The sequence below is a fragment of the Anomaloglossus baeobatrachus genome, chromosome 1 (assembly GCF_048569485.1).
Source record: "Anomaloglossus baeobatrachus isolate aAnoBae1 chromosome 1, aAnoBae1.hap1, whole genome shotgun sequence".
NCBI lineage: Eukaryota > Metazoa > Chordata > Amphibia > Anura > Aromobatidae > Anomaloglossus > Anomaloglossus baeobatrachus.
Genome location: NC_134353.1, coordinates 841949109 through 841966628, shown reverse-complemented (window position 1 = coordinate 841966628; position 17520 = coordinate 841949109).

The following is a 17520-nucleotide window of genomic DNA, read 5'->3' as shown; positions in this document are numbered from 1 at the left end:
CTGCACCTGCACTCCCGGTAGGTGACGGTGATGTCCCTCTTCCTTGCACCTGTGTTGACTGATGGTAGCGGTGGATTCCCTCCGGTTACCCGCTCCCCGACTGCAATCTGGGCCGGAGGAGCTCTACACTTTGCCCGCAGGCGCTGGCCCTGAGAAACTTGTGCCGTGGCGGTGGCGGTGTCTCTCCAACACGGGTTGGGCTGTTGCCTTCAATCGGGACTTGGTTGTTGGGGGATCTGCGTCCCCGTCACTGACGGATTTGGCAAATCTGGCAACTCCTAGCCTTGCCGGGGTCCGAGAGGCCCCTGCCCTGGTGCTGACTGTCCTTCGGAACACTGCTCCAGACCACCGGGCACACAGCCAACGGGGTCCTTCCAGGAACTTCCAAACGGTCCCCCTCCAGACAGTCACCGCCGTTGCTGACCTTGCTGTTCTGGCCCTCACAAAGCTGGACCCTTCAGGCTGTCTTTCTCTTCTGTCACTTTACTTGCTTTTCCTCCTTTTCCACTTTCTTACTTTCCCTGCTTGTTTACTCCTTCACTTAGCTCCTTACACTTGCCCTGCCTGGGCTTCACTTCACTCCTTCCACTTCCTCCTCCCTGACAGAACTGCCTGGTTTCTTCCTGCTTCCAGTGTTGTGAGCTCCTCGGTGGGCGGAGCCAACCGCCTGGCCCACCCCCTGGTGTGCATCATCAACCTCTGGAGGAAGGCAACAAGGATTTGTGGTTAGCTGTGATGTGCCTACCTGGAGTGTGGGGTGTGGTGATGTTGTGACCTGTGTCCCCTGGCTTGCCCAGGGCGACACACTTGCATTGGTGAATTTGATCGGATCAATATTGGACAAGTCTCTGTGCTTTTGTGTGACCATTTGGTCCTAGGAAAAAAATATGACATGTATACTACCCCATAGACTATCATAGATACGACTGCTATCCGTCAGAAAAAATAATGTCTGAAGGAACCCAAAGTCACAATCTCCTAAAGCTGTGATGAGTCGATGCTGCAGCCGCGCCTATATTCTATCAGTGGTTTTCAAGAACGGAACACATACCCAATAAATTCTATGGTGTAACTCACATGACAAGGTGTTTTTTTGTGGGCCGTGTATCTGCAAAAAAGTCAATAAGGCTATGTACCCACATTGCATTTTTATGTACAGAAAATATGCACATAACAAAGCATGTTTTGGCAGATAACAGCAGCTGAAAAAACACACTTTTTTTTATTGCGTTTACAGGTTTTTTCACAGGTTTTTTTCCATGCTTATTTTTTGTGCGTTTTGTAAGCATGGCGACTGCGAGGGTTCAGGCGCTGTACTCCCTCTCTTGTCACTGGGTCTCCGGCTAAATGTTACAGCCGGGACCGTCTCGCTCTGGTCGGAGTGATGCCTTGACCATTGAGGAAGGATTCTCCAGTCGTGCTGTGTGTGTGTTACCCACCAATACCATCTGTAAATAATACACGAACTGCATGTGACTTGGTTTAAAATTGGCCACAGCAGCCTTTATTACCTATTATTTACATACTAACACAAGGGGGCGCCGTCCAACGGGCGACCCCAACAAATAACAATAGGTAACACAGTAACCAATACAGTAAATATACAACCCTGAGTAGGCCCAGTCCAGGAACCACTTCTAACCCCAGTGTCCCTGGCCGCAACACACCGACCCAGAGATGAGGTATTAATCACCTACGGATTAACCCCCCAACTTTGCAGAACCCCGTGCCTGCAACATCCCGGAACCTGGAGCCACCATACCAAGATGGTGTCTCTCTGTCCAGTTACCATTGCCTTCAACCGCCTCTGGACCAGACCTACCCCCCGCTGCTGTGACAAAGAAACAACCCAGACCAAATTCCCCTCGGCATTAAACACAAGGGAGGGTGGGCGGGGATCGTTCCATATCCGGAAGTCAAGAGAGAGGGGGTAAGTCAAAGTCCTTTACTTACACCCCTCAACTGTCCCACCTCTTCCTCCAGGGAACTCCTCCTACCCACCAATCCCTTTACTCTGCCTTATAAACAAACCATTCCTGTTTCCATTAACCCCATCACTCCTTCCCTTCCCTCTAGTCATGTCGCCCCTCCACCCTATGGGTTCCATGGCTTTCTTGACCATTGAGGAAGGATTCTCCAGTCGTGCTGTGTGTGTGTTACCCACCAATACCATCTGTAAATAATACACGAACTGCATGTGACTTGGTTTAAAATTGGCCACAGCAGCCTTTATTACCTATTATTTACATACTAACACAAGGGGGCGCCGTCCAACGGGCGACCCCAACAAATAACAATAGGTAACACAGTAACCAATACAGAAAATATACAACCCTGAGTAGGCCCAGTCCAGGAACCACTTCTCACCCCAGTATCCCTGGCCGCAACACACCGACCCAGAGATGAGGTATTAATCACCTACGGATTAACCCCCCAACTTTGCAGAACCCCGTGCCTGCAACATCCCGGAACCTGGAGCCACCATACCAAGATGGTGTCTCTCTGTCCAGTTACCATTGCCTTCAACCGCCTCTGGACCAGACCTACCCCCCGCCACAGGACAGGGCACGTGACTCCTTACGTGGCCTGGACCCGCCACACACCAAAAGCTTGTACCACACCTCCACGCAATCCCAGCGTCCACAAAACAGCACCAAGCACGTGAAGATGCACCCCCATCGCATCCCCAAAACCACCAGTTCAGCGCCACCAACGTTTGGCGCCGCCCCCCCAATAAGGCTCGATTGATACTGCCTATCGCACGAGCCACACGCCATTCCAACCTGGTCACACTATCAAAACTACCCCACGATTAAGCTCAGGTATGTCTTACACAATGCAACAACCAACAATTTTTTTTTTTTTTTTTTTTTTTTAAAACATTCATAAATAACTTCTCGAGATACCAAATCGCTGCCTCCAATTTACTGGACCAGTACCATTGACCCGTCCAGACCCAACTGGCAACATTCAGGCGAGCCTCAGACCGTCGAGGCCCCGAGAACCAACGAATGCCCAGATATCCAAATAAGGCACACCCTCACCACAAAAACCCAGGGGTTATAAACCCACAGATAACACCAACCTGTTACGCCAACCCATTCCACTCCCAAAAGACTCAAATGCCCCCATTGCCTTAACCCGATAACAACTGAGGCCAAACGTAACACCGAAACAAGAGGACTCCCACCTCCCAATACTTCTCACAACCCCTTTTCTGAGCCCACCGAGGGGCCTCCGTGGCAGCCCAATCCAGAAGGAATACGACCCATAGTATTCCGGGCGCCCACCCCCGCCACCTGCAATCAAGTCTGCAGCACTGCCACGAAATGGTACCTTAACAAACGCGACACAATAATGAGCCTGGGCGCCCTCACAACATAATTCCGCACCCGGGACCGCGTATAACAACACCAACCTTCACCACCCGCCTAATCTAATTCGGTGAGCGACAAAGCCGGCGCTCAACCCACTGCACCACCTCGGACACATCCTCCAACATCCAACCTCCGCTCTTGACCGTAGATGGGCTGACCAACCCCACAATCTCAAAGCCCCCCAAAAGGCTAACACAAACCGTTTTGGACAAGGGAAACAAAAACCCGCTCGTGCTCAGATGAACATAGCCGCCACAAACCACTCACCAAACGCTGCCACAAAACAACGGAGACGGACCCTTGTATCCCGCTCCCTCACACCCTTACGACCAAACCCTTCAAGGCCTGCCGCGCCCTAAGATCCTGCGAAAACATCTCTCCACATCTAATCCTTAACAAGACAGCCACAGCCGCCACCCTCTGCTCCACTGCGGACGCCGGCCTAGCAGCCTGAAAACCGTTACTCACCACTGCCAACGCCACCATCAAATACTCCACCGGGCCTTCCTCACACATTGTCCCAAACGTTATCCGCGCCACCCATACTTCTGAATATCAGCCCCAAATAACCTCAGTCACTGGGCACCGAGCCGCTCCCCAACACAGCCACACCAGACTCCACAAGCCCTCCGGACACACCGTGCCCACCTCGTCTGCTACCCGGCCTCAACTCCCGAGACCTGCAGAACTGGAAGGAAACACAGCAGCTGCTATTCCCTTGGCGAACCCCAGTACTGGTTGCGCCACGCATAACATTTTTTTTTTTTTTTTTAAAACACATCCAATTGAGAAACCAACTGTCGCAAGTACGCCACCCTTGGCCCCAGGATTAGCAAACCAACTATTAATCGAATTCTCCACCAACTGATAGCCAGAATGACAGCACACCTTCCTCTTGGAAAAAACTGCCAACCTCCACCACCCGACCACTACCACCGATTGGAAGCGCTACCCCACAATGCCCAACCAGAAAACAACTGGACCCGCTGCCTCCGAGTACCGCAGCTACGTTCCATCAGGTAGCACCTTACCCAGCCACAATCCGCGGCCACTAAATCGCCGTAAGAAAAAACCTCCTACACCATCAGATCATCATTGATCTCCCTCGTGACCACACACAAAGGATCCGATGGCTGCACCCTTGGCGCAGCCATCGCCAGCCGTCCAGCAGACACGCACCCCAGCGGCGTAACTCTGCACCCGTGGTTCGACCGCCCCTGCAAAGACTGCACCGCCTGAAACCGCACCGTCTTAGCTGACCTAACTGCCTCTATCGCAGCCCATAGGACCACACCATTACCCACGAATCCTACCCCTCTGACCATAACATCAAACTTTATCCCCACAAACCGTATCACTGGCGTTGGACCCTCAGTCTTCGCCTGCGCCAACAGGCCCAAAAGAGTATCCACCACCATCTGTAATAAAACAATCAATCAACCTCAACGAATCATCAACCCGCCAACCCGATGTAAAGAGAATCAACCTATAATGAATAAGAGGTGTAAGCTGGGACACACCACGCACAAACCACTCCACCAAGAAATAACCGCCTCCAAAGGAACATAAAATGGGACAACAACCCATTAGCACCCACCGATCAACATAATAATAACTCCCCTCCCCACCGCAGCACCAGAACTGCTAGCTAGCAGGGTGGACCAGTAACAACCTAAATGCCGCCTCCAAATTCGCCTTTGCCATCAATGCTCCCCGGCTCACCGCCTTTACCAAATCCCACCCTCTGTCAAACGACACATAATAAACCGCCGACAATTCTGGAGCCAAGCAGGCATACACCGATGACTCCTCCAGATAAGATACGTTTTGAACAAGCCGAAATATATACATCTATATACGGCTCATTTCCGGCACTACCCCCCAACAGAGAAACCCAATCGTGACAAGGAGGGCCCCGAATGGCCCACCCATCCTGCCCAACACCACTTCCTGACCCCTCTTTCCACTGACAACCACCAGGTGTCCCCTAGCCCAGCGCAAACTTCCAATAAGGAGGCAAAGATCCACCAATATAAATAGAATGACGCAGAATTACTATGTTCCTTACCACAACCCAACACTTATGCTTAAGACAACCGTCCGCGCCAAATCTGCACCACCCATCCTTCTATTCCCCCCAAAAAACCCTCATCGTCCGTGTCGCCGGGGTTCCAAGCCCCGAACAGCCAACTACCCCCCAAAAAGGGGGGGGGGGGCTGACTAGGAGCCGCCATCCACTGCAGCCATAAGGATGTGCCCGTATGATCCTACCGCATACTGGCACGCAACACCTTCCCTTGCTGAAATTACTCGGCGTATTGAAGCCAAACTAAACCGCCATATGACCTAACAAGCCACCCCAAATGGATCCATATAACCGAACCATGCCGAACCAATTACCCAATTCCTTCCCCCGATACCCTTGCCAAAAAACGCAAATGCCCGCAGCCACGTTGCAAATGTACGACGGTGAGCCTCCACCGGCGCTCCCCTCCCTCTACTTATCCTTCCTGGAATCACTTGGCTTAACCTAATCCAGGTGAAACTGTTCCCGGGGGAGCAGCGAAACTATTGCTACACGTTCCCCATTCAAATCTTATCCCTCACATCCTCCAGCAAGTGAGCCCCTCCAGCGGGCCTTTGAAGCACCCATACCTCTCACACTTGGCCACTGTCAGCCAGACGCACCACCTCATCCCCCTCTTCGTTCCTCACCACTCACTCTGTCACAGCCCTTGCCACCTCTGCCCGAAAATGCTCCCCTGCCGCCTCATGCGCCCTCACTCTGCCTGCCGCACCTGCGCCTACTAACCACCGATCCCGTCCATGCCGCCGGCGGTGCATGCGCACTCTCCACAACTGTATACACCACTTCAGTAAACCCCATACCTGTTCAAAACACCAACCCACTCTGCGCTGCCGTGTCCGCAGCCGCCCCCCCCCAGCCCTGCCAAATCCACGGCCGTCTCACCCGACCGCGACCCGGCATATCCTGGAATAAAAATCACGCCATCCGGACGTCTGATTCATCCGTCGCTGCTTCCTCCTCCTCCTCGCTGGAGCCGACCGCCTCTGGCTCATGTAATGCAGACGCCGCCGAAGCGCTGCCACCACCACGGCCGTCCTCCTGGTACGCCGCGTGGGCACCATCCTCCAAGCTCCATCTTCTGTCCCGCGGCGACAACCCCGGAAACCGTCCCGTCCTACGGGCTGCCACCGCGGGCCTTATCTTCTGGCCTGACCCCCCCTTGCTACCTGCAAGGACAGGGGGTACCTGTGGCCCGACCCGCTGCCAGCAGACTCCCATCCAGAGCCGCCAGCCTCCTGCCCTCCTGGGCCCAGAAGGCATCCGTCCGCCGGGCCCTCCCCCCCTTGGGGGAGACCGCCGCTGCCGGGAGCTGCACGCCTGCTCTGGGTGACCAGGCGGGGACCGCAGGGCCCCCGCCGTCACCCCCACGTACCGACGCCTCCCGGGCATCCGTCGCACCATGCTCGCCTGCCCTGGTGCCGGACCCCTTGCTGGCTGCAGCCCCCCGCCCCCCCCCCCCTCCACCCGCGGGGGGGGGGGGGGGGGGGGAACGCTGGCCTCCGTCCTCGCCGGGCGCTCTCCTGGCCAGGAGCCGCCGCATCCAGCCCTCCTGGGCCCCATGAAAGCCTCTGTCCGCTGGGCCCTCCCCCTCCTGGGGGAGACCGCCGCGGCCGGGAGCTGCAACCTGATCTGGGTGACCAAGCAGGAACTGCAGGGCCCCTGCCGTCACCCCCACTCACCGACGCTTCCTGGGCACCCGTCGCCCCAGGCCCGCCTGCCCTGGTGCCGGACCCACCACTGGCTGCAGCTCCGCGGCCCCCCCCCGCCTTCCGCGAGGGGTAAAGCTGGCCTCTGTCACCGCCGGGCGCTCTCCCCGTCCGGGAGCCGCTGCATCCAGCAATCCAGGCCGCGGCTCGGAAGTAGGCCGCAGCCAAGCCACGCCCCCCTCCCGGCTGCCGCGGCCCGGACGGAGATTCCTCCCGCGGCCGGAGCAGCAGCTGAGTACTGCCCTGCCCACGTCCTACCGCGGAGGGTCCCCGAAGGGGCTCTCGCATCTCCTCCTCGCTCCCCCCGCACACGGCAAGTACCTGAGATATGAGGGAGGGGGGACGCCGCCCGCAGCTGACAGGGGAGCGAGGGGAAAGTGCCAACGGGTTAACCCCCAGCAGCCAAGACGTGGGACCGCGCTGCCAGGGGCCCGTGCACTGCCATGATGAATCCGCTGCTCCCGGGTAGCAGCCATCCTGTCGCACGTCCGGATCGTTCCATATCCGGAAGTCTGGTGATGTGAGGGGCTGGGGAACCTCCATCATGACGTCCTTGTACAGATCTTTGTGTCCTTCTAAATACTCCCACTCCTCCATGGAGAAATAGAAGGTGACGTCCTGACACCTTATAGGAACCTCTCCAGTCAGATCGTTCCATATCCGGAAGTCAAGAGAGAGGGGGTAAGTCAAAGTCCTTTACTTACACCCCTCAACTGTCCCACCTCTTCCTCCAGGGAACTCCTCCTACCCACCAATCCCTTTACTCTGCCTTATAAACAAACCATTCCTGTTTCCATTAACCCCATCACTCCTTCCCTTCCCTCTAGTCATGTCGCCCCTCCACCCTATGGGTTCCATGGCTTTCTGCACCCTTACCAGCAGTTTATCCGCCCTGAATGCTGCGATCAATGCGATCACAGCATTCAGAAGGCAGGGAGAGGGATCTCTTACCTCTCCCTGGTGAGCGAGTCTCTGGAATGCAATCACAGGGACCCAATCGCTGCCATAGTAACCCACCATGATGACGGGTTACTGAGCTACAGAGAGCCTCGCAAACCATGCTGTATGCACGGTGTGTGAGGCAAAGTGCTGCACTATAATTCCCTGTAGTGATAAAGCATTGCAGGTGATTATAGAGATGCAGGAAATAAACATAGCAAAAATTGACATGCTGCTTCTTTTTTCAGTAACAAAATCTGAAGAATAAAAGTAGCAGTGTGTTACGAATCGGCACCGTCGTAGCCGCAAGCAGCCTGCTGCGGTTCCAGGTGCACCCAGGCGCCGGCCGCTGTTTTTGGCCGTGCCTCGGGTCATTCAGCTGGCTGGTGCTTCCTCCACGGCTAAGTGTGGAGAGGCGGCTAGTGTGCATGCCTGTATCGATTTACCCCAGCCAGAACCTAAAGGCCGCTTTACACGCTGTGATCTCGCTAGCGAGATCGCTAGTGTGCGTACCCGCCCCCATCGGTTGTGCGTCAAATCACTGCCCGTGGCGCACAACATCGCTCGGACCCGTCACAGTACTTACCTGCCTAGCGACATCGCTGTGACCGGCGAACCGCCTCCTTTTAAGGGGGCAGTTAGTTCGGCGTCACAGCGACGTCACTAAGCGGCCGCCCAATAGAAGCGGAGGGGCGGAGATGAGCGTGACGTAACATCCCGCCCACCTCCTTCCTTCCTCATTGCTGGCCGACGCAGGTAAGGTGAGGTTCCTCGTTCCTTTGGTGTCACACATAGCGATGTGTGCTGCCGCAGGAACGACGAACAATATCGTACCTGCAGCTGCAACGATATTTGGGAATAGGGGAGCATGTCAACGATAAATGTTTTTTTCACGATTTTGCGACCTTTTTTGATCGCATGTAGGTGTCACACGCAACGACATCGCTAATGCGGCCGGATGTGCGTCACGAATTCCGTGACCCCAACGACATCGCTTTAGCGATGTTGCTGCGTGTAAAGCAGCCTTAAGTCCATTGTTTCGTCTAGTGAACATGATCAGCCTGATAGTGCCATTTCTGAGGTTAAGTCCTAGGTTCAGGCTACTGAGCATGCTCCTACACTTAGTGCGAAAAGCCTCTTTGCACAGGTACTTGGACATCGTGCCGTGTCTAAGTCCTGTGTTGTACCTACTGAACACGCTCAGGCAGATAGTCTGATTTATGAGACTGTTGTCCAGGCTACTGAGCATGATCAGGCACTTAGTGCATCAGAGGCTAGGTCCGGTAGGGACCTCACTGGGTATGTCCGTTAGGTGGCAGGCCCTGATAGGCCAGCAGGCATCAGATGTCCAATGACCTGGCAGCCCACCATTGGTTGTCAGACGATGACTGGTGAGGTGTTTGGGGCGTGGCTGCCATGAGATCATCAGTGACGTGGCGATTCCAGATAGGCCGCTGGTGATGTCACTGATGACGTGGCACTCCGCTATTAGTCCCTGCAGGTGCCATTGTGGTCCACCCTGGAATTGGGGTGGACCTAGGTTATAAAAGGGGCTGGAGAGAACATGGAGGTGCGCAGTCTTCACTTATGCCATTGCTTTTGCACACCTCTATGACTCTATGCACTGAGTCTCTTTGTGGCCATAACCACTAGATTGGAAGCGGTAGGCAGGGTTAGGCGTCCGGTGCTTGTCACACCAATACACCCGTGGCTCAGCACAGCAGGGTCAGGCGCCGGGCTTCCACCTCCTACCGTCCAGTCCTGCTAGTGCAGCCCAGTAGAGTCAAGTGGGCTGCGTCTGCTGCGCCACCTGTTCTCTTCGTAACGGCTTCCCAGTCAACGCTACCGGTGTGGACCACCTGGCCTGACATATCCTGTACACACGTGGCAGTTGAGAGCCCCGGTGTCCACAAACGCTAATTGGGGGACCACTCGGTCTGACGTGTCATCCACACATGGCCGACAGGGCGCTTTCGCATCGGTCTTCCGGTCAACGCTACATGCTCACCTGGCCTGACGTGTTCTCTGCACATGTGGTTGGTGTAGGGCCACAGGTACACCGAAAAACACTAGCTGGGTTGTCATCCGGTGTGGCGTGTCCCTACACATGGGACCAGTTCCCAGGTCTCCTGTGTTATTTCAGAGCCACCCAGCTCTGTAATATCCGCCTAACCTTTGGGTTGCCAGCAGTTTCTTTGTCGTCTGGAGCACGGTGGGCCCCGACTGGCGATTGGGATATATACCACCTTTTCCTAATCTGCCAGTCCCCCCCGTAACACAGTGTGTGCACAGCAAATCACGATTCTCATAGACTTTGCTGGCATGCTGATTTTGTTATTGGTTAAAAAAATCAAGGAAAAGCGCTAGAAAAAAAATGCAAAGAAACCTGCCACGTGGGCACATAGCCTAAGACATGTCAGTCATGGATCAAAACCATGAATATAAGTCGTAGATAAGATAATGGTAGATAAAGTTTGGAAAATGTAAAAACTGATCCGTTAACGGATCTATTGACACTAATGATGACGGATCCATTAACAAATCAGTTAAAACTTGTCATCCGTTAGGTGCAATCCATCAGCCATCCGTTGTTTTAGACAGATAGGCTGTGTGCACACGTTGCGTTTTTTACCGCGGAAACGCTGCGTTTTGAACCGCAGCGTTTCAGTGGCAAATTGCATGCGTTCAGCTTTCCCAGCAAAGTGTATGGGAAAGCTGAAAAATCAGTGCACATGCTGCGTTTCTTTCCGCAGCGTTTTGGATGCCAAAAATCGGTGCGGAAAGAAAAGCAGCATGTCACTTCTTTTGTGCGGTGTGGCTGCGTTCTCTCCCCCATTGAAATCAATGATGCGGGGTCAGAACGCAGCTACACCGCATGGACCTGCTTTTTTGTTGCGGTCCGCGGCCTTTGTCGGCACGCCAGAACGCAGGCATTTACCTGGAAGTGAGGTCAAGAGGCTTCCTGTTGACCTCACTTCCTGGCAAAGCCCCCGGTGTCGCCAAAGTGCCCGCCCCGACCCCCGAGTCCCCGACCCCCCTCCCGAAAATCCAACATGGCCGCGCGCACAGTAGCGCACCGGCCGCCCTGCTCCTATGATTTCTGTCGCATGTGCAATAACACATGCGACAGAAAAATGCCCCCCAGGCCCTGCCCGGTCACCCCCTATTCCCCCCGGTGTCATACATACCTGTCCGGTCACAGCGCTGATCCCCCGCGGCCCCCTCCTCCTTCACAGTGCACGCTGGCCGGTCACATGAGCAGAGCAGCTGACAGCCAGCACTGTGTTCAGAGAGCTGTGCTGGCTGCTCGGCACTCTGCAGCTGTGACCCGGGGAGAGTGGGTGCAGATTTTTGCACCCACTCTCCTCAAATGGAGGGTCTGCCACCCTAGAAAATGGGGGATACGTTCCCTGAACGTGCCCCCATATTCTAGAAGGTCCAGAGGCGACGTGGGACATCCATATGGATTTCTGCGGACCCATTTTTTTTTATTAAATTGGAGAACAAGGGAATGATTTGGGGAGTGTTTTTTCTAATAAAAAATTTTTTGTTGTCTTTTTTTGCTTTTGTTTACTGTCAATTAGTTATGTCGGGTGTCTGATAGACGCCGTGACATCACTAATTGCTGGGCTTGATGCCAGGTGACATTACACATCTGGTATCAACCCCATTTATTACCCCGTTAGCCAACGCACCAGGGCGCGGGATGAGTTGGGGCGAAGCGCCAGGATTGGCGCATCTAATGGATGCGCCACTTCTGGGGCGGCTGCGGCCTGCTATTTTTAGGCTGGGAAGAGTCCAATAACCATGGCTCTTCCCACCCTGAGAATACCAGACCCCAGCTGTCAGCTTCACCTTGGCTGGTGATCTAATTTGGGGGGACCCCACGTTATTTTTTTTTTTATTCTTTATTTATAAATAAAAAAAAAAAGCCTGGGGAGCCCTCCAAATTGATCACCAGCCAAGATGAAGCTGCCAGCTGTGGTTTGCAGGCTACAGCTGTCTGCTTTACCCTGACTGGCTATCAAAAATAGGGGGGACCCCACGCCATTTTTTTCATTTTTTTTTTTTATTGGATAAATACTAAGCTAGGCACCCTTTAGTGCCACATGAAAGGTACTAAAGGTGCCAGCTTAGAATATGCAGGCGGGGGTGGGACGTTCTATATATTTGACATCCCTTCATCCATTGACGCTTTTTAGGCTGTGTGTCCACAATCAGGGTTTGCAGCGTTATGGGCACTGAGTGTTTTCCCTGCGTCCATAACGCTGCGTTGTGCAGTAGAAGCACAGTGGAAGGATTTTTGGAGATCCCATGCCCACTGTGCTTCTTTTCTCCGCAGCATAAACTGACCGGTAGCGTGGCTTCCCGAGCCTCAGCATGTCAATTTATGCTGCGGAGACGAGAGTGTTCTCTGCAGGTAGAATAGAGCTAAAGTCCACAGCAGCCTAAACCCAAATCGTGGGCATGGGCAGCTGCAGGAAGGCTGGCACTGTGTACTATACGCCATGTCGCTGGATCATGGCCACATAGCCTTAGGCCCCTTTCACACGTCAGTGATTCTGGTACGTTTGTGCTTTTTTTTAAACGTACCAGAATCACTGACATACGCAGACCCATGGTAATGAATGGGTATGCTCACACGTCAGTGATTTTTCACTGCACGTGTCTCCATGCGGCGTACCCGCGTGTGCGTGATTGCCGCACGGAGACATGTCCATTTATTTCTGGCATCACTGATGTCCCACGGACCACGCAGTGGTGTGGTCCGTGAAACACGTGCCAGAAAAAAACGTGCTTTTAAAATAAAAATCATTTTAACTCACCCGGCGTCCAGCGATGTCCTCTGCAGCCCGTGCAGCTTGCTGCTTCAGAGCCGGCTCATTACTGTCGCGCATATTCATGATGCGCGTCACAGCCGACCCGGAAGCAGCTGCTGCGGGGGTCAGCACCAGCCGGATGCTGCACCGCGGGAGCGATCAGCACCATGGAGAGCGGGAGCGGGCGCAGGTGAGATGATTACTGAGTGCAATCACGGGCCACGGAGAACGGAGCCCGGATTGCACTTAGACAACCCATGTGTGCCGTGATTCACGGCACACGGAGGGACATGTGCGTGTTTTACACACCAGTGAAAAACGTCAGTGTATTTCACTGACGTGTGAAACGGGCCTAAAAGTGAGAATATTGTTGCTACAGCAACATTTTGGGGGAAGTAGCTGTGGATTCAAAATGCTTAATATACTCCTGAATAAAATCCTTGAGGGGTGCAGATTCCAAAATGGGGTGACTTGTGGGGGTTTTCTGACGTATAGGTACCCAAGCTAATGTGACATGGTGCGCGAAGTTTATTTCAACTTTTCCAAAATTCAAATGGTGCTCCTTCCATTCCAAGCCCTCCCATTTATCCAAACAGAATGTGGAGAAGGAAATGACATCACAGGTTTTTTTTTCCAAAGGTCTGTGTTCAACCAACTTTATTAACACTGACAAGTCTTAAAAAACGCACCTAAAAAAACGCATGAAAAACGCATGAAAAACGCATGAAAAACGCATGCGTTTTCGATGTGTTGTTTCTCAAAAAGCATTGTTTACAATTCTCCCCTCTGCCAGAGGGTGCGTTTTTTTCCGCACGGAAAAAAAAGCAACGTGTGCACATACCCATAAAAAGTCCTGGGTACAGACGTTTTCTTGTGCGGATCCAAATACAGATTGCTAATGAAACCGTTAAAGCATAATGGCAGTCTACATTTGGCACTAAAGGGTGTTTAGTCTTATTTTTAGCCCCAAATTCAATAATTAAAAAAAAAACAACTAAATGAGGTCCCCCTTATTTTTGGTAGCCAACTAAGGTAAAGCAGACAGCTTCAGCCTGCAGATAGCAGATGGCAGTTTATCTTAGCTTGTAATCCAAAATAGTGGTCACCCTACACTGATCCTTCAAATTATTTATTTACCATAAAATTAAATCCTTTCAGGTCCGCCGTAATTCATCTCAAAGTCCCATGATGTTCCTCCAAAGCGAACCTGAAAGACATAAAAAGAGAGAAATATTAAAGAAAAAAGACAAGAGTCACCATCATTGACCAATCTATAACTCTTCAAAACAATAATCTAGGTCCGCCGTAATCAATTAAAAGGGGGTCCCACAATGTCTGAGAAACTCACTATTCCGGCCTATGAAGAACAGAATGTTTCCTATAGGCTGGAACAACAGACACTGCCAGCTGTCACACACTGCTGTGTGATAACCACAGCTGTGAATTGCAATAACCTCATGAGGTCACCCCAGGTCACAGTAATGGGTCGCACAGTAGCGCAATAGCCACAGGCATTGACGTGCGGTGACATCATGAGTTCACCACAGATCAGTGCCCACAGTGAATCTCACACAAAGTAGCACGAGTGCGCGGGCTGTGACATGTGGTGACGTCATGGGATCATTACCAGACATGTGAACACAGCCGAATTGTGATAGTATATGTTATGTTAAAGGGGTTATCCGGCTTCTTTGACTTTTTTTTTCTATTTCCCTATTGGGCTACATTGGGGCAGGTAAGTAGATAGAGACCACTTACCTGCCCCGCTGTCAGCCCCCTCTCCCCCGGCTCAGAGCGGTCATGTGACCGCTCCTGCCGCGATTTTGCTGCTTCCGGTCTTTGCACGTCTACATGGGCAGGGCCATGTTGACATGCAAATGTGGAGCAGCATGTCACCTCCCTGCTGGGCGACTACAGTGCGAGGAGTCACCGCCCCTTCCCTGCACCCTCCCACACATTCCCCTGCACCTCCAGTAACCTCCCCCTGCACTGCTGTGGGGTCCGTGATTTGGGGGCGGGGCCTGGCGGCAGCTGCCGTAGTGTCAGCTCCAGCACCGGGCCCCCTGCCCAGGATCGCACATTCAAATGTACCGGCATCACAGATCACCGATGCCGGTACATTTGAATGTGCTGATGAGAAGTCACTGTCCCTCCCGCTGTCTGTGCGCTCTGCAGCACAGCGGTGACGTCACTACTGTGCTGAAGAGAGCACAGACAGCGGACGAACGTGCAGGAGCGGCGGGGACCGAGGACGGGTGAGTATGTACTCCACATGTGTTCCCGATGGGGATGGGGGGGTTGCAGAGCCATGTGTGTGCGTGTGCAGAGCCATGTGTGTGCGTGTACAGTGCAGAGCCATGCGTGTGCAGAGCCATGTGTACGGTGCAAAGCCATGTGTGTGCGTGTGCAGAGCCATGTGTGTGCGTGTACAGTGCAGAGCCATGCGTGTGCAGAGCCATGTGTACGGTGCAAAGCCATGTGTGTGCGTGTGCAGAGCCATGTGTGTGCGTGTACAGTGCAGAGCCATGCGTGTGCAGAGCCATGTGTACGGTGCAAAGCCATGTGTGTGCGTGTGCAGAGCCATGTGTGTGCGTGTACAGTGCAGAGCCATGCGTGTGCAGAGCCATGTGTACGGTGCAAAGCCATGTGTGTGCGTGTGCAGAGCCATGTGTGTGCGTGTACAGTGCAGAGCCATGCGTGTGCAGAGCCATGTGTACGGTGCAGAGCCATGTGTGTACGGTGCAGAGCCATGTGTACGGTGCAGAGCCATGCATGTACAGAGCCATGTGTACGGTGCAGAGCCATGTGTACGGTGCAGAGCCATGTGTACGGTGCAGAGCCATGCGTGTGCAGAGCCATGTGTACGGTGCAGAGCCATGTGTACGGTGCAGAGCCATGTGTACGGTGCAGAGCCATGCGTGTGCAGAGCCATGTGTACGGTGCAGAGCCATGTGTACGGTGCAGAGCCATGTGTACGGTGCAGAGCCATGCGTGTGCAGAGCCATGTGTACGGTGCAGAGACATATGTGTGCGGTGCAGACCCCGATGTGAGGCTGTTATTTGCAATGCTGTAGTGATACCAGGTCAGGTGCTGGGGAAGAATATACTGACAGGGACTGTGTGTGCAGGGGGCGGGCAGGGGGCGAGGCCGGGCAGGGGGCGGGGCTGGACACTGAGGCTGGGCGGTGACAGCTCTGACTGAGGTTTTGCACAGGAAGTGGTCATGTTTGCTGGATCTGAATGTAAACAAGAAGCTGCAGAGAATAAAGGGATAATTCAAGAGGAACAAAAGTTAGAAAACAGAAAATAACAATGTAGGTGTGATTTATATGACAATACAGCACAGATAAACTCAAAAATTTTTGTTAAGCTAATGTCGGACAACTCCTTTAAGTATGCACCAGTTCAGACCTTCAGGTTAGGAAGGGCCAGTAGTTTATCTATTTTTGTATTATGGGGTTATGCCCTCTATCTGTGCACTCCTCCCAGTTACTTTAGGTGTTTCTAATTCTGATTTAGCAGGTCCTTTTCCAGCCCATATATAAGAAGTCAGGTTTGACACAAAGAAGAGGCATTCACTAGATTAGGACCCACTTAAGAGGTACATCATGATGTGCTGAGGACATATATACCAGGATGGGGACATACAGTATATACTATGATGGTCCTAGGATGGAGGACATGTATACTAGGATAGATTAAATATACCAGGATGCTGAATATACACTGTGTGCAGAATTAGTAGGCAAATGAGTATTTTGATCACATGATCATTTTTATACATGTTGTCCTACAAAAGGCTGTATAGGCTTGAGAGCCAACTACCAATTAAGTAAATCAAGTGATGTGCATCTCTGTAATGAGGAGGGGTGTGGTGTAATGACATCAACACCCTACATAAGGTGTGCTTAATTATTAGGCAACTTCCTTTACTTTGGCAAAATGTGTCAGAAGAGAGATTTGACAGGCTCTGAAAAGTCCAAAATTGTGAGATGTCTTCTAGAGGGATGCAGCAGTCTTGAAATTGCCAAACTTTTGAAACATGATCACCGAACAATCAAGCGTTTCATGGCAAAACGCCAACAGGATTGCAAGAAGCGTGTTGGGCAAAGAAGGCGCAAAATAACTGCCCATGAATTGAGGAAAATCAAGCGTGAAGCTGCCAAGATGCCATTTGCCACCAGTTTGGCCATATTTCAGAGCTGCAACGTTACTGGAGTATCAAAAAGCACAAGGTGTGCCATACTCAGGAACATGGCCAAGGTAAGGAAGGCTGAAAAACGACCACCTTTGAACAAGAAACATAAGATAAAATGTCCAAGACTAGGCCAACAAATATCTTAAGACTGATTTTTCAAAGGTTTTATGGACTGATGAAATGAGAGTGACTCTTGCCAGGCCAGATGGATGGGCCAGACGCTGGATCAGTAAAGGGCAGAGAGCTCCACTCCGATTCAGACGTCAGCAAGGTGGAGGTGGGGTACTGATATGGGCTGGTATCATCAAAGATGAACTTATGGGACCTTTTTGGGTTGAGGATGGAGTGAAGCTCAACTCCCAGACCTACTGCCAGTTTCTGGAAGACAACT